Consider the following 19,128-nt stretch of genomic DNA (forward strand, 5'->3'; position numbering starts at 1 on the left):
ATAGATCTAACTTTTTGTGGCTTTTTCTTGGATAATAGGTAAGAAAATAAATCTAATCTAGGAAAAATTGGAAATTCTCACCGAGCAACCTGAAAACGGATACCACTTGATAGAGGCGAAGGTGTCCCGATGTTTCGATGAGATGATAACTATCGATTTGGTGGAGACGACTTTGACGATCCGACTACAAACGTGCAAGACATTGCGCCTTAGCAATCGCTAAACCAATCTTCTGAGCTTACTAACGATGCTCGAAGCACGATCAGCCTGACCACGAAGGTCTATTCCTGCACGCAATCGAAGAACAAGCAAGAATATGATAATGCAATTTGAATATTGAGAATATAGATGAAGTATTGATAAAGGTGGGGATCCGAAAGTGGTCTTGGTCTGGTCGTTGGACACAAACGAAGTACACGAAGTTGCAATGGCTAACATTTAACTAAACAAATCCGCAGGAAAAAGCTACTAGATGGATCTACTTATATAGGAGCAAGTGGTGGCGGCCAAGGAGGTGGAAGGACGTCCCAAGGCAGCCTAAAACTAACCCTAGGTCGTACAAGGCTCATGGGCCCAAGTGTAGGTGGTGCAACACCTTTGGACTTGTTGTTTGACTCGGATTCTGCTGCAGCGTCAGATTGTTTCATCGATATCTCAAAGCTCCGGACGACTTTGAAGGTGAATCCTATTGGGTTGGAAAGAGCACGAAATCTACTTTCCAACAAAAAAAGAATCACCCAATTCGGAGTCCGTATGAGAAAGTTGTTGGCGTTTTGAGTCAGGTATGTCTGTGCAGTCCGAATCTGAATCCAAAACGTGAGAGACTTGGACTCTATCTTCCCTTGGCCCAAAAGTGACGTGAGATGACTTTTTGAACAGCATCTAAACTTCTATTCTTCCCTTATAATCTTCATATGTGGATTGTACAAATGTCCCATACACCTTCAATTAGATATGGCACAAAAGTTTGTGAAGTATTTTTGTCCTGGATGATACAAATAAATTATTGCATAGTTTGCATTAGAAATCACCTTACAAATATACATGTATGCAATATTTTTGGTCGTATCCAAGGTCGCCATGTCCTCATCAATTAGGCACACCATGCAAGCGAATAATTTCACGAAAGAACAAATCAGCAACATTAACAGCATCATCGCTTTTATAACATGGTATAAAGTGTGTCATTTTCGAGAACCTATCCACAACAACAAATATGCTATCCCTCCCCTTCTTTGTTCGAGGTAAACCTAAAACAAAGTCCATAGATATATCCTCCCAAGGAACACTAGGTATAGGCAAAGGCATATATAAACAATGAGGATTGAGTCATGACTTAGCTTTTTTACGCGTAGTGCAGCGAGCAACAAAACGCTCAACATCCTGTCTCATCTTTGGCCAAAAGAAATGTGTAGCAAGTACATCCTCCGTCTTCTTCACGCCAAAGTGTCCCATTAGTCCTCCTCCATGCGCCTCCTGCAACAACAAAATATGAACGGAGCTAGCTGGAATGCATAGCTTGTTAGCACGGAACACAAATCCATCATTAACGACGAAATTGTTCCATGTTCTTCCTTCTTTACAATTCTGCATTACATCTTTAAAATCAGCATCAAGCACATATTGATCTTTGATGGTCTCCAAACCAAATATTTTAAAGTCAAGTTGTGAAAGCATAGTATAACGACGAGACAATGCATCAGCAATAACATTTTCTTTACCCTTCTTGTGTTTAATGACATAAGGAAAAGTCTCAATGAATTCAACCCATTTAGCATGTCTACGGTTCAGTTTTGCTTGACTTTTAATGTGTTTCAAAGATTCATGATCAGAATGTATAAAAAATTCCTTGGGCCATAAATAATGTTGCCATGTTTCTAAGGTTCGAACAAGAGCATATAACTCTTTATCATAAGTAGAATAGTTTAGACTAGGCCCACTCAATTTTTCAGAAAAGTATGCAACAGGTTTGCCATCTTGTAATGACACACCTAATCCAATTCCACTAGCATCACATTCAAGCTCAAAAGTCTTATTAAAATCAGGAAGTTGGAGTAAAGGAGCATGTGTCAACTTATCTTTCAATACCGTGAAGGCTTCTTCCTGTGCGGTACCCCAAACAAAAGGCACGTCCTTCTTTGTAAGCTCGTTGAGAGGTGCAGCAATGGTGCTGAAATCTCTCACAAAATGCCTATAGAAACCAGCAAGGCCAAGGAAACTCCTCACTTGTGTGTCTGCTTTGGGCTGCGGCCAACTCTCAATAGCTTCAATCTTGGCTTTATCAACTTCAATTCCCTGTGGAGTAACAACATAGCCAAGAAAAGATACTCGGTCGGTGCAAAAGGTGCACTTTCCAAGGTTACCAAACAAACGTGCATCACGTAGAGCAATAAAAATAGCGCGTAAATGTTCCAAATATTCCTCCAAAGATTTGTTATAAATCAATATGTCATCAAAGTAAACTACCACAAATCGTCCAATGAAAGCACGTAAAACTTCGTTCATTAATCTCATGAAAGTACTAGGTGCATTAGTTAACCCAAAAGGCATGACTAACCACTCATATAATCCAAACTTAGTTTTAAATGTTGTTTTCCATTCATCTCCCAATTTCATACGAATTTGATGGTATCCACTACGCAAATCAACTTTGGAGAATATTGTAGAGCCACTCAATTCATCAAGCATATCATCTAGCCAAGGAATAGGATGATGATAACGAATAGTAATATTATTAATTCCTCTACAATCAACACACATACGCGACGTACCATCCTTTTTAGGCACTAGTATAATAGGAACAGCACAAGGACTAAGAGATTCGTGTATGTAACCTTTGTCGAGCAGCTCCTGTACTTGACGCATAATCTCCTTCATCTCCTCTGGATTGGTACGTTATGGTGCATGGTTGGGTAGCGATGCACCGGGAATTAAGTCAATTTGATGCCCAATCCCTCGAATAGGTGGTAATCTCGGTGGCACGTCTTGAGGGAAGACGTCAGTGAACTCCTGCAAAATGTTAGTGACAACAGGGGCAAAGAGGAAGGCACGTCCTCGAATGAAAATAATGCCTCTTTGCACACAAAAGCATAGCAAACAGATTTGCTAAAATCTAGCTCATCAATATCAGATTTTGTGGCAAGTAAACATGCACTTTTCAATTTAATTTTAGAAGCAACACTAGATGGTTGATTATTAGGTTTCATTTGTTGCTCAAATTCTTTTGCCACAATCTGATTTTCACTCTTATTTTTCTCATGTTTTGCTTTATTAGCTCTATTAATATCATCTTTCAAAATGGATTCAGGAGTCATGGGAAGCAAAGTAATATGGCTATCCTTATGAACAAGAGTATACTGATTATTTCTACTATGGTGTACAGAATTTTTATCAAATTGCCATGGTCTACCAAGTAATAAGTAACATGCTTGCATGGGTACCACATCACAATCAACATAATCAGCATAAGTAGAGATACTAAAATGCACACGAACAATACGTGTTACCTTAACCTTGCCGCTATTGTTGAACCATTGGATGTAGTAAGGATGTGGATGTGGTCTTGATAGAGGCGCGGGCCCCGATCTTTCGATGAGATGGTGGCTATCGTTTTGGTGGAAGTCGACTTTGACGATCCGACTACGAACGTGCGAGGACGTCGCGCCTTAGCAATCGCTAAACCAACTCCGAGAGGTTATTGACCACGCCGGAGCTCGATCAACCTGACCATGAGGGTCTATTTCCTGCAAGCAACGAAGAACAAGCAAGAATTTGAAATGGCAATCTGGATATTGCGAATATAATAGGAAAGCTTTATTGATGAAAGTGGGGTTCTGTGACGTCTTGGTCTGGTTGTTGGACACAAACGAAGTACACGAAGTTGCAGCTATGGCAAACTTTTAATCTAAACAAAACCCAAAGTCTAGACGATGCCCTAAGGGCTGTATATATGGAGGAGAGAGGGGGAATTTCGTGTCCCTTGGAGGAGGGGTCCGAAACCAACCCTAACTCTTGTTTCCCCACACATACGGACTCTAAAAATAGCCTATACTTAACTATTTCAAAAATACATGGGCCTGGCCCAATAATAAGGTGACACAGCACGTAAAATAGGCTCTGGACGAAATTTATGAAGTGGCATCTTTTATATTTCATCCAAGGCTTCATGCACTCCTGATGGTGGCTTCAAAGTCCTGAAATCATCACTTGTAACTCCGATCTAGAACCCCTTGCGCATGCCATCATCTCCATGCTTGGTCTTGCTCCAAAGTTCATCCCTCTTATCCATGCCAGGCCCTTCATTTGTAAGAAAAACAAATGTATCCAATTTAGGCAGCATCATATTCTCATGAACATCAGAATCATTACCAAGAAACGAAAGTACCTGATAATTTAATTGGCGTGCGCGATCTCTAGTAATTGGTTCAGTATGTATAGCAGCAGGGGTTGTGGGTGTAACAATGGTATTGATGTCCTCATCAGGTCTTGTGGTGGGAGATAGCTTCTCCACCATCTCCATGCTAGCCAAGTTGTTGCAGCTCCCTCCATCTATGATAACGCGAACAGAACGTTCCTTCACAACTCCCTTTGTATGGAACAAATTCCGCCTCTGATTTTGCTCAGCTTGTGTAACCTGCACACTCAAAACACGTTGAGTAACTAAACATTCATACCTGTCAGCATCTTCAGCAGCCATGTATTGCGTCTCATGATCAGAATCATCTCCACCGTGTTCTTCATGTTAATAAGAGCCAAAGTCTCCTCATCATAGTCACTAGCGGACTCATACCCACCATCCTCAGTAGCAATCATCACACGCTGAGATTTGCTTTCTCTCGCAAAATGTCCTCTTCCCTTACAACAACGACAAATAATATCACTTGTGTGCCCTGTTGATGCCATGGAAGAAGAAGAGCTCTGTGTTGGCCCGGCAGGTGTACTCTTGGCAGATAGTGGTGGTTGTGCCTGCTTTCTTGTATCACGGCTGGAGGTGGCACCTAATGGAGGTGCTAGTGTACTGGAAGTAGAGGATGCACGTGATGTCCATGATGAAGATCGACCTGAAGAAAAGTTAGTTCGCGCCAATGCCTGTCGATCATGCACTTCACGTTCAGCTTTACAAGCAAGATGGAATAAACGAGTGATATTGGTCTGAATCTCTCTATTTAATCCGCCCATAAAACGTGCAAGCATAGCTTCATTCTCCTCAACAATACCACATCTAATCATGCCAGTTTGTAATTCCTGATAATATTCTTCTACAGAATTTTTTCCTTGTCTTAAACGCTGCAATTTTTGAAGTAATTCACGTTGATAATATGGTGGAACCCAACAAGTACGCATAGCAGTTTTCAAAGCAGCCCAAGTAGTTGGAATATGATATAATCTAGAATGTTCAGACCACCGAACACATGCGAAGCTAGTGAAAGAACAAATAGCAGCAGGAACACGTCTCTCCTCAGGATATTATAAACATGTAAAACGTTGTTCTGTTTCTAACTCCCAAGTAAGATATATATCAGGAACATATCTACCGTCAAATGGTGGAATATTCAATTTCAGTTTAGGAAGATGGTCATGATCTCGTACCTCATATGGTGGTGCAGCCCTACCATTGCAATGATATACCTGAGGACAACCTGGTGGTGGTGCTGGTGGTTGCACGTAGTTCTGATTTTGATCAACCTCATCCTCGTAATAGTCCTCCACCTTTGCAGTAGCAGCAGGAGCAGGAGCGACAGAAGCATCAACAGTGGCACCAGAATTTTGCCCAGGGTCAATGGGAACGCGTTGTGCTCATCCCACTTGATTTGGAAAGCGACGTTGTTGTTGTTGTTGTTGTTGTTGTTGTTGTAGAGGTGCGTTAGGGGCAGCCGGTGGTAGTGGTGGAAGACGTGCGAGCAATTCATTAAACTTGTTATCGAGCTTTGTTTCTAATGAGGACATCAATACCATTGTTACACCCACAGCCCCTACTGTTACATATACTGGACCAATTACTAGAGCTCGCGCACGCCAATTAAATTACCAGGTACTTTCGTTTCTTGGTAATGATTCTAATGTTCATGAGATTATGATGCTGCCTAAATTGGATACATTTGTTTTGCTTACAAATGAAGGGCCTAGCTTGGAGAAGGATGAACATTGGAGCAAGAACACGCATGGAGTTGATGGCATGCGCAAGGGGATCAAGAACGGAGTTACAAGTGATGATTTCAGGACTTTGAAGCCGCCATAAGGAGTGCATGAAGCCTTGGACGAAATATACAAGATGCCACTTCATAATATTCGTCCATAGGCTATTCTAGGTGTTGCGTCACCTTATTAATGGGCCAGGCCCATGTAATTTCGAAATACTTAAGTATAGGCTATTTTTAGAGTCCGTATGTGAGGGGAAACAAGAGTTAGGGTTGGTTTCGGACCCCACCCTCAAGGGCCACGAAATTCCCCCCCTCTTCCTCCATATATACAGCCCTTAGGGCGTCATTTAGACTTTGGGTTTTGTTTAGATTAAAAGTTCGCCATAGTTGCAACTTCGCGTACTTCGTTTGTGTCCAACGACCAGACCAAGACGTCACAGAACCCCACCTTGATCAATAAAGCTTTCATCTTATATTCGCAATATCCCAATTGTAATCTCAGTGCTTGTTCTTCGTTTGCTCGCAGGAAACAGACCCTCGTGGTCAGGTTGATCGTGCTCCGGCGTGGTCAATAACCCTCGGAAGTTGGTTTAGCGATTGCTAAGGCGCGACGTCTCGCACGTTCGTAGTCGGATCGTGAAGGTCGACTCCCACAGAAAACGATAGCCACCATCTCATCGAAACATCGGGACACCTTAGCCTCTATCAAGTGGTATCAGATTTCCAGGTTGCTTGGTGAGATTTTACAGTTTTTCGTAGATTAGATCGTGTCTGTTCTTCATACCTACAGTCCACGAAAAAGCCACAAAAAAATTAGGGTTAGTTCATCATATCCGAACCAATCTGAGCCTTTGCATAATCTTTTTAGGGTTTTTGCTTTGTTGAATTTGCGGTTGCATCGTCGTGTCAAGTTGCTGGTCTTAGAGTCTAGTCTTTTAGAGTTTCGAGTTCTGGTCATAAGTTGTCACGCCGCCGCTGCACCATCATCATCGCCCATCTACCACTTTTGCTTATCCGCCACCGCTCTGAATCCATATCCATATACCACTACCAATCCGTATCCATATACCACCACCAATCTCTATCCATATACCACCACCGCTACCATATACCACCACCGCTGCCATATACCACAACCATATATCCACCACCAATCCGAGTTGTTCTCATATTAGGTTTGTTCTTGAGATCAATCTAAATTCCGATTCGTGTTTCCTTGCCTGCGTAGGTCCCGGAAAAAAAATGTCTGGAGACCCCCGGGCAGTTTTTAGGCCAAAATTTTCACGGGCAAAAAAAAAATTTCCCTATCCTATTTTTAGGCTTTTCTGAGTCTTTTGAGCCACGTGCCATCATAGTGATTTTTTGTCGCACTTTTTCATCGTCGCTGCCCTGATTTCTGGAAAAAAAGTGAAAAAAAAATTTCGTGCCCATCCTATCAGTTTGACGAGGGAAGAATTTTGAGATACTCGCCATTATAGTGATTTTTCACAAAAAAAAGAGGAGCGCAAAAAAAAGGAGCGCAAAAAAAAGAGCGAAAAAAAAGAGAGTTCCAGAGTGTGCTTTTCCCTTATTTACGTGCAGCGCCGTGATTTTGTTAGTGTTCTAGGCTCGCGTCTCTAGCACGGTCTAGCCTAGGACCAGCACAGTACCGTCGTTGATCGTTTATTCAACTTTGCATCTCTGAATTGATTATTGCTGACCCTTTTTGCTACCATACTATAAGCCTTCCCAGCTCCACATACATCTACGTCGTGCGTTTGACTCTCCCTGGCAATCGCTCTATCCAAGCTTTTGAGAGTTTTTGACTACAACGGTTGCCGATCACCGCCTGCTGCTGGGTAAGAACTGGTAAGAATTTGAGATTTGCTTGACGGATTTGTGACACCCGCCACCACCACCACTTGTTAGTAGTCTGTAGGATCATATTCTTGTGTGTTTCTATTGCTGCTAACCATGCCAGGATCACAAGCCGACGAGACTGACTGGGAGAACTTGACGAATAAGGAGCTTCATGATACGTTTCAGCAAATGATGAATGGACAGGTGCAAGATGTGATAAACAGATTTGAAGAGGCCATGGAGAAGATAGATGGCATGGAGAAGACGTTTGAAACAAAGCTCGATAACAAGTTTGCTAAATTGCTGTCGCATTTTCCACCACCACCACCGGCTGCTCCTGCCGCACCTCTGCAACAACAGCAACAACACCGACTACCTCCACATCGGGAAACAGCCCTCCGCCGAGCGAGCCGTGTCCCTCTTTAGTCGGGCCAAACTGCTGGTGCTGCTGTTGATACTTCTGTGGCTCCGACTGCTGATGTGGAGGAGGATGATTATGTGGGAGATTATGAGGATGACGTTGATCAAAATCAGAACTACGTGCCACCAACAGCACAGCAACCACCAGGTCGTCCACATGCAAATAATGGCAATGGTAGGGCTCACCCTCAGGTACAAGATCATGACCATCTCCCTAAACTAAAATTAAATATTCCACCATTTGAGGGTAGATATGTTCCTGATATATATCTTACTTGGGAGTTAGAAACTGAACAACGATTTACATGTTTACAATATCCCGAGGAGAGACGTGTTCCTGTTGCTGTTTGTGCTTTCACTAGTTTTGCATGTGTTTGGTGGTCTGAGCATTGTAGATTATATCCTATTCCGGCTACTTGGGCTGCTTTGAAAACTGCTATGCGTACTCGTTGGGTTCCACCATATTATCAACGTGAATTACTTCAAAAATTGCAGCACTTAAGACAGGGAAAAAATTCTGTAGAAGAATATTATCAGGAATTACAAACTGGCATGATTAGATGTGGTATTGTTGAGGAGAATGAAGCTATGTTTGCACGTTTTATGGGTGGATTAAATAGAGCGATTCAAACGATTCTAGAGTATAAGGAGTATACTAATATCACTCGTTTATTCCATCTTGCTTGTAAAGCTGAACGTGAAGTGCAGGATCGACAGGCATTGGCGCGGACTAACTTTTCTGCAGGTCGACCTTCATCATGGACACCACGTGCATCATCTACTTCCACACGTTCTGCTATACCGGCGCCTCCGTCGGCTGCCACCTCAAACCGTGATACAATAAAGCAGGCACAATCACCACTATCTGCCAAGAGCACACCTTCTGGGCCTGCAAAGAGCTCTTCTTCATCCATGGCATCAACAGGGCAAACACATCATATTATTTGTCGACGTTGCAAGGGTGGAGGTCATTATGCGAGAGAATGCCCATCTAAGCCTGTGATGATTGTTACTGAGGATGGTGGGTATGAGTCCGCTAGTGACTATGATGAGGAGACTTTGGCTCTTATTACACGTGAAGAACATGGTGGAGACGATTCTGATCATGAGACGCAATACATGGCTCCTGAAGATGCTGACAGGTATGAATGTTTAGTTGCTCAACGTGTTTTGAGTGTGCAGGTTACACAAGCTGAGCAAAATCAGAGGCATAATTTGTTCCATACAAAGGGAGTTGTGAAGGAACGTTCTGTTCGCGTGATCATAGATGGAGGGAGCTGCAATAACTTGGCTAGCATGGAGATGGTGGAGAAGCTATCTCTCACCACAAGACCACATCCACATCCTTACTACATCCAATGGTTCAACAACAGCGGCAAGGTTAAGGTAACACGTACTGTTCGTGTGTATTTTAGTATCTCTACATATGCTGATTATGTTGATTGTGATGTGGTACCTATGCAAGCATGTTCCTTATTACTTGGTAGACCATGGCAATTTGATAAAAATTCTGTACACCATGGTAGAAACAATCAGTATACTCTTGTTCATAACGATAAAAATATTACTTTGCTTCCTATGACTCCTGATTCCATTTTGAAAGATGATATTAATAGAGCTAATAAAGCAAAACAGGAGACAAATAAGAGTGAAAATCAGATTGTGGCAAAAGAATTAGAGCACCAAATGAAGCCTAATAATAAACCATCTACTGTTGTTTCTGAAATTAAATTGAAAAGTGCATGTTTACTTGCCACCAAATCTGATATTGATGAGCTAGATTTTAGCAAATCTGTTTGCTATGCTTTTGTGTGCAAAGAGGCATTATTTTCATTCGAGGACGTGCCTTCCTCTTTGCCCCCTGCTGTCACTAACATTTTGCAGGAGTTTGCTGACGTCTTTCCACAAGACGTGCCACCGGGATTACCACCTATTCGAGGGATTGAGCATCAAATTGACTTAATTCCCGGTGCTTTGCTACCCAACCGTGCACCATACCGTACCAATCCAGAGGAGACGAAGGAGATTATGCGTCAAGTACAAGAACTGCTCGACAAAGGTTATATACGCGAATCCCTTAGTCCTTGTGCTGTTCCTATCATTTTATTGCCGAAAAAGGATGGTACGTCGCGTATGTGCATTGATTGTAGAGGCATTAATAATATTACTGTTCGTTATCGTCATCCTATTCCTAGGTTAGATGATATGCTTGATGAATTGAGTGGCTCTACAATATTCTCCAAAGTTGATTTGCGTAGTAGATACCATCAAATTCGTATGAAATTGGGAGATGAATGGAAAACAGCATTTAAAACTAAGTTTGGATTATATGAGTGGTTAGTCATGCCTTTTGGGTTAACTAATGCACCTAGTACTTTCATGAGGTTAATGAACGAAGTTTTACGTGCTTTCATTGGACGATTTGTGGTAGTTTACTTTGATGACATATTGATTTATAGCAAATCTTTGGAGGAACATTTGGAACATTTACGTGTTGTTTTTATTGCTCTACGTGATGCACGTTTGTTTGGAAACCTTGGAAAGTGCACCTTTTGCACCGACCGAGTATCTTTTCTTGGCTATGTTGTTACTCCACAGGGAATTGAAGTTGATAAAGCCAAGATTGAAGCTATTGAGAGTTGGCCGCATCCCAAAACGGTCACACAAGTGAGGAGTTTCCTTGGCCTCGCTGGTTTCTATAGGCGTTTTGTGAGAGATTTCAGCACCATTGCTGCACCTCTCAACGAGCTTACAAAGAAGGATGTGCCTTTTGTTTGGGGTACCGCACAGGAAGAAGCCTTCACGGTATTGAAAGATAAGTTGACACATGCTCCTTTACTCCAACTTGCTAATTTCAATAAGACTTTTGAGCTTGAATGTGATGCTAGTGGAATTGGATTAGGAGGTGTGTTATTACAAGATGGAAAACCTGTTGCATACTTTTCTGAAAAATTGAGTGGGCCTAGTCTGAACTATTCTACTTATGATAAAGAATTATATGCTCTTGTTCGGACCTTAGAAACATGGCAACATTATTTATGGCCCAAGGAATTTGTTATACATTCTGATCACGAATCTTTGAAACACATTAAAAGTCAAGCAAAACTGAACCGTAGACATGCTAAATGGGTTGAATTCATTGAGACTTTCCCTTATGTCATTAAACACAAGAAGGGTAAAGAAAATGTTATTGCTGATGCCTTGTCTCGTCGTTATACTATGCTTTCACAACTTGACTTTAAAATATTTGGTTTGGAGACCATCAAAGATCAATATGTTCATGATGCTGAATTTAAAGATGTATTGCAGAATTGTAAGGAAGGGAGAACTTGGAACAAGTTCATTCTTAACGATGGATTTGTGTTTCGTGCTAACAAGCTATGCATTCCAGCTAGCTCCGTTCGTCTTTTGTTGTTGCAGGAGGCGCATGGAGGAGGATTAATGGGACACTTTGGCATCAAGAAGACGGAGGATATACTTGCTACACATTTCTTTTGGCCAAATATGAGACGGGATGTTGAGCGTTTTGTTGCTCGCTGCACTACATGTCAAAGAGCTAAGTCACGACTCAATCCTCATGGTTTATATATGCCTTTGCCTGTACCTAGTGTTCCTTGGGAGGATATATCTATGGACTTTGTTTTAGGTTTACCTCGAACAAAGAAGGGGAGGGATAGCATATTTGTTGTCGTGGATAGGTTCTCGAAAATGGCACACTTTATACCATGTCGTAAAAGCGATGATGCTGTTAATGTTGCTGATTTGTCCTTTCGTGAAATTATTCGCTTACATGGTGTGCCAAATACTATTGTTTCAGATCGTGATACTAAATTTCTTAGCCACTTTTGGAGATGTTTATGGGCTAAGTTGGGGACTAAGCTGCTTTTTAGTACTACTTGTCACCCCCAAACTGATGGACAAACTGAAGTAGTCAATAGAACATTGTCTACTATGCTTAGGGTTGTTTTGAAGAATAACAAGAAAATGTGGGAAGAATGCTTGCCTCATATTGAATTTTCTTATAATCGTTCATTGCATTCTACTACTAAGATGTGCCCTTTTGAAATTGTGTATGGTTTCCTACCTCGTGCACCTATTGATTTGTTGCCTCTTCCAGCTTCAGAGAAGGTTAATTTTGATGCTAAAGAACGTTCTGAATTGATTTTAAAAATGCATGAGTTAACTAAGGAAAACATTGAGCGTATGAATGCTAAATATAAACTTGCTGGAGATAAGGGTAGAAAACATGGTGTGTTTGCGCCTGGAGATCTTGTTTGGTTACATTTGCGTAAAGATAGATTTCCTAATCTGCGCAAATCAAAGCTAATGTCACGTGCTGATGGTCCTTTTAAGGTGTTAGAGAAAATAAATGATAATGCATATAAACTTGAGCTACCTGTAGATTTTGGGGTTACTCCCACTTTTAACATTGCAGATTTGAAGCCTTATTTGCGTGAGGAAGATGCGCTTCCGTCGAGGACGACTTCATTTCAAGAAGGGGAGGATGATGAGGACATCAATACCATTGTTACACCCACAGCCCCTACTGTTACATATACTGGACCAATTACTAGAGCTCGCGCACGCCAATTAAATTACCAGGTACTTCCGTTTCTTGGTAATGATTCTAATGTTCATGAGATTATGATGCTGCCTAAATTGGATACATTTGTTTTGCTTACAAATGAAGGGCCTAGCTTGGAGAAGGATGAACATTGGAGCAAGAACACGCATGGAGTTGATGGCATGCGCAAGGGGATCAAGAACGGAGTTACAAGTGATGATTTCAGGACTTTGAAGCCGCCATAAGGAGTGCATGAAGCCTTGGACGAAATATACAAGATGCCACTTCATAATATTCGTCCATAGGCTATTCTAGGTGCTGCGTCACCTTATTAATGGGCCAGGCCCATGTATTTTTGAAATACTTAAGTATAGGCTATTTTTAGAGTCCGTATGTGTGGGGAAACAAGAGTTAGGGTTGGTTTCGGACCCTACCCTCAAGGGCCACGAATCCCCCCCCCCCTCTTCCTCCATATATACAGCCCTTAGGGCGTCGTTTAGACTTTGGGTTTTGTTTAGATTAAAAGTTCGCCATAGCTGCAACTTCGCGTACTTCGTTTGTGTCCAACGACCAGACCAAGACGTCACAGAACCCCACCTTGATCAATAAAGCTTTCATATTATATTCGCAATATCCTGATTGCAATCTCAGTTTCTTGCTTGTTCTTCGTTTGCTCGCAGGAAACAGACCCTCGTGGTCAGGTTGATCGTGCTCCGGCGTGGTCAATAACCCTCGGAAGTTGGTTTAGCGATCGCTAAGGCGCGACGTCTCGCACGTTCGTAGTCGGATCGTCAAGGTCGACTCCCACAGAAAACGATAGCCACCATCTCATCGAAACATCGGGACACCTTAGCCTCTATCAGTTTCGAACGTCTTCTCCATGCCATCTATCGTCTTCATGGCCTCTTCAAATCTGTTTAGCACATCTTGCACCTGTCAACTCATCATTTGCTGAAATTTATCATGCAACTCCTTATTCGTCCTGTTCTCCCAGTCAATCTCGTCGGCTTGTGATCCTGCCATGGTTAGCAGCAATAGAAACACACAAGAATATGATTCTATAGACTACTAACAAGAGGTGGTGGTGGGTGTCACAAATTCGTCAAGCAAATCTCAAATTCTTACCAGATCTTACCCAGCAGCAGGCGGTGATCGGCACCCGTCATAGTCAAAACTCTCAAAGCTTGGATAGAGCGATTACCAGGGAAAATCAAACGCACGACGTAGATGTATGTGGAGCTGGGAAGGCTTATAATATGGTAGCAAAAAGGGTCAGCAATAATCAATCAGAGATGCAAAGTTGAATAAACGCTCAATGACGGTACTGTGCTGGTCCTAGGCTAGACCGTGTTGGAGACGCGAGCCTAGAACACTAACAAAATCACGGCGCTGCACGTAAACAAGGGAAAAGCACACTCTGGAACTTTTTTTTCGCTCTATTTTTTCGCTCCTTTTTTTGTGCTCCTCTTTTTTTGGCAGAAAATCACTATAATGGCGAGTGTCTCAAAACTCTTCCCTCGTCAAACTGACAAGATGGGCACGAAATTTTTTTTTGACTTTTTTTTTGGAAATCAGGGCAGCAACGACGAAAAAGTGCGACAAAAAATCACTATGATGGCACGTGGCTCAAAAGACTCAGAAAAGCCTAAAAATAGGATAGGGAAAAAATTTGGTCGCCGAAATTTTGGCCTAAAAATTGCTCGGGGGTCTCCAGACTCGTTTTTTTAGACCTACTCAGGCAAGGAAACACAAAACGAAAACTAGATGGATCTCAAAAACAAACCTAATATGAAAAGAACTCGGATTGGTGGTGGACAGGCAGATGTATATGTGCATGATACGTCTCCAACGTATCTACTTTTCCAAACACTTTTGCCCTTGTTTTGGACTCTAACTTGCATGATTTGAATGAAACTAACCCGGACTGACGATGTTTTCAGCAGAATTACCATGGTGTTATTTATGTGCAGGAACAAACATTCTCGAAATGACCTAAAACTTCACGGAGCCACTTTTCAGAAAATATGAAAAATACCTGCAAAAGATGAAGGCCAGGGGGCCCACCACCTCTCCATGAGGGTGGGGGGCGCGCCTGCCCCCCTAGGGCGCGCCCCCCTACCTCGTGGGCCCCCTGTTGCCTCTCCGACTCCAACTCCAACTCCATATATTGAGTTTCGGGGAGAAAAAAATCAAGGAGAAGAAATCATCGCGTTTTACGATACGGAGCCGCCGCCAAGCCCTAAAGCCTCTCGGGATGGCTGATCTGGAGTCCGTTCGGGGCTCCGGAGAGGGGAATCCGTCGCCATCGTCATCATCAACCATCCTCCATCACCAATTTCATGATGCTCACCGCCGTGCGTGAGTAATTCCATCGTAGGCTTGCTGGACGGTGATGGGTTGGATGGGATCTATCATGTAATCGAGTTAGTTTTGTTAGCGTTTGATCCCTAGTGTCCACTATGTTCTGAGATTGATGTTGCTATGACTTTGCTATGCTTAATGCTTGTCACTAGGGCCCGAGTGCCATGATTTCAGATCTGAACCTATTATGTTTTCATCAATATACGAGTGTTCTTGATCCTATCTTGCAAGTCTATAGTCACCTATTATGTGTTATGATCCGTTAACCCCGTAGTGACAATAATCGGGATACTTACCGGTGATGACCGTAGTTTGAGGAGTTCATGTATTCACTATGTGTTAATGCTTTGTTCCAGTTATCTATTAAAAGGAGGCCTTAATATCCCTTAGTTTCCATAAGGACCCCGCTGCCACGGGAGGGTAGGACAAAAGATGTCATGCAAGTTCTTTTCTATAAGCACGTATGACTATGTTCGGAATACATGCCTACATTATATCAATGAACTGGAGCTAGTTCTGTGTCACCCTAGGTTATGACTGTTACATGATGAACCACATCCAGCATAATTCTCCATCACTGATCCATTGCCTAAGAGCTTTCCATAAATTGTTCTCCGCTTATTTACTTTTCCGCTGCTATTGCTATCATCACTACAAAATACCAAAAACATTACTTTTACTATTGTTACCTTTTTGTTACCGTTATCGCTACTATCATATTACTTTGCTACTAAACACTTTGCTGCAGATAATAAGTTTCCAGGTGTGGTTGAATTGACAACTCAGCTGCTAATACTTGAGAGTATTCTTTGGCTCCCCTTATGTCGAATCAATAAATTTGGGATGAATACTTTACCCTCGAAAACTGTTGTGATCCCCTATACTTGTGGGTTATCAAGACTATTTTCTGGCGCCGTTGCCGGGGAACATAGCTCTATTCTTTGAGTCACTTGGGATATATATCTGCTTACCATTATGAAGAACTTAAGAGATCCAAAAACCAAGATCTATCCCTAAACTACGAGGGGAGGTAAGGAACTGCCATCTAGCTCTGCACTTGATTCACCTTCTGTTTTAAGTAAGCTTGCGACACCTACACCTGCTTCTGCTATTCGTTCTGATATGTCGCATGTTATTGATGATGCCACTTCTGCTATGCATGATACTTATGATGAAACTACTTCTATGCCTGATACTACTGTGCCACTTAGTGATTTTCTTGAAGAACAACTTGCTAGGGCTAGGGAAATTGAAATTATTGAATCTGATGATACTGATGAAAGTGATAATGAAGAATCACTTGTTATTCCTAAGGGTTATGTTTTTGATCAAGAAGCTTCTTTCGCTATTTTAGCTTGCAAAAATAGAAATGAACTAAAAAGGTTATTAGCTAAATGGAGTAAGCAATCTCTAAGTGCTAGAATGAAACCTGACCCTGCTTTTGCTACTTCACCTATCTGTGTTACTGATAAGGATTATGAATTCTCGGTTGATCCTGATATAATTACTTTGGTTGAATCTGATCCTTTTCATGGTTATGAATCTGAAACTGTTGTGGCACATCTTACTAAGTTGAATGATATGGCCACCCTGTTCACTAAAGATGAGAGAACTCGTTACTTTTACATCCTCAAAATATTTCCGTTCTCATTAAAGGGTGATGCTAAGATATGGTTTAATTCTCTTGATCCTGGTTGTGTGCGTAGTCCTAGGATATGATTTATTACTTCTCTGCTAAATATTTCCCTGCTCATAAGAAACAAGCTGCTTTAAGGGATATATATAATTTTGTGCAAATTGAAGAAGAGAGTCTCCCACAAGCTTGGGGGAGGCTTCTCCAATTACTCAATGCTTTGCCTGATCATCCTCTTAAGAAAAATGAAATACTTGATATCTTTTATAATGGACTAACCGATGCCTCCAGAGATTACCTGGATAGTTGTGCTAGTTCTGTTTTCAGGGAAAGAACACCGGATGCAGCTGAAGTTTTATTGAACAATATGTTGACAAATAAAAATAATTGGACACCTCCGGAGCCAATTCTTGAGCCTATTCTAAACCAACTTCGAAGAAGAGGGGTATCCTATTTCTTAGTCCTGAAGATATCCAAGAGGCAAAGAAATCTATGAAAGAAAAGGGTATTAAAGCTAAAGATGTTAAGAATTTACCTCCTATTGAAGAAATAAATGGTGTTAATTTACCGCCTGTTGAAGAAACATATGATCTTAATCCATTACCTATTAAAGAAACTCATGGTCTTGATAACCCAACACAGGTAGTAAAGGTAAATTCTCTTTATAGATATGATAAAGCTGAAATCCCATTTACTAAATTTGCTAGCCCATGCTTAGATGAGTTTGATAAATTTATGGCTAAGCAAGAAGACTTTAATGCTTATTTTGGTAGACAATTGAAATACAATTCAAATATGCTTGAACACTTGGGTGATTATCTGGCTAATGTCAAAGGTGAACTTAAACTTATTAGTAAACATGCTTCTATGGTTACCACTCAAGTAGAACAAGTACTTAAAGCTCAAAATGATTTGCTCAATGAATTGAATAATAAGAATAATGATAATGCTGTTAGAGTGGCTACCAAAACAGGTAGAATGACTCAGGAACCTTTGTATCCTGAAAGCCATCCTAAGAGAATTGAGCAAGATTCTCAGAGAAATAATATAGATGTACCTAGTCCTTCTAAAAGAAGAAAAAGAAAAATGATAGGACTTTGCATGCTTCTAGTGAACCTATTACTGAAACACCTGAGAATCCAAATAATATTTCTATTTCTGATGTTGAAACTCAATCTGGTAATGAACCTAAAACTAGTGGTAATGTTAATGATAATGTTCATAATGATGCTTAACCTAGTAATGATAATGATGTAGAAATTGAACTTGCTGTTGATCTTGATAACCCACAATCAAAGAATCAACAATATGATAAAAAAGACTTTGTTGCTAGGAAACATGGTAAAGAAAGAGAGCCTTGGGTTCAGAAACCCATGCCTTTTCCTCCCAAACCATCTAAGAAAAAGGATGATGAGGATTTTGAGCGCTTTGCTGAAATGATTAGACCTATCTTTTTGCGTATGTGATTAACTGATATGCTCAAAACCAATCCTTATGCTAAGTACATGAAAGATATCATTACAAATAAAAGAAAGATACCGGAAGCTGAAATTTCCACCATGCTTGCTAATTATACTTTTAAAGGTGGAATACCAAAGAAACTAGGAGATCCCGGTGTACCCACTATACCATGCTCTATTAAAAGAAACTATGTTAAAACTGCTTTATGTGATCTTGGAGCCGGTGTTAGTGTTATGCCTCTCTCTTTATATCGTAGACTTGATTTGAATAAGTTGACACCTACTGAAATATCTTTGCAAATGGCTGATAAATCAACTGCTATACCTATCGGTATTTGTGAGGATGTGCCTGTCGTAGTTGCAAACGTTACTATTTTAATGGACTTTGTTATTCTTGATATTCCCGAGGACGATAGTATGTCTATTATTCTTGGAAGACCCTTTTTGAATACTGCAGGGGCTGTTATTGATTGCACTAGAGGCAATGTCACTTTTCATGTTAATGGTAATGAGCACACGGTACACTTTCCGAGGAAACAACCTCAAGTTCACAGTATCAACTCTATTGGAAAAATTCAATTGATTATATTTGGAAGTTTTGAATTTCCTCTTCCTACTGTCAAGAAGAAATATGATATTCTTATTATTGGGGATGTGCATATCCCCGTTGAGGTAACATAGTGTTATTCAAAATTTCTCCAGTTCCATGTT

Source organism: Triticum dicoccoides, chromosome 6A (assembly GCF_002162155.2).
Source record: "Triticum dicoccoides isolate Atlit2015 ecotype Zavitan chromosome 6A, WEW_v2.0, whole genome shotgun sequence".
Taxonomy (NCBI): Eukaryota; Viridiplantae; Streptophyta; class Magnoliopsida; order Poales; family Poaceae; genus Triticum; species Triticum dicoccoides.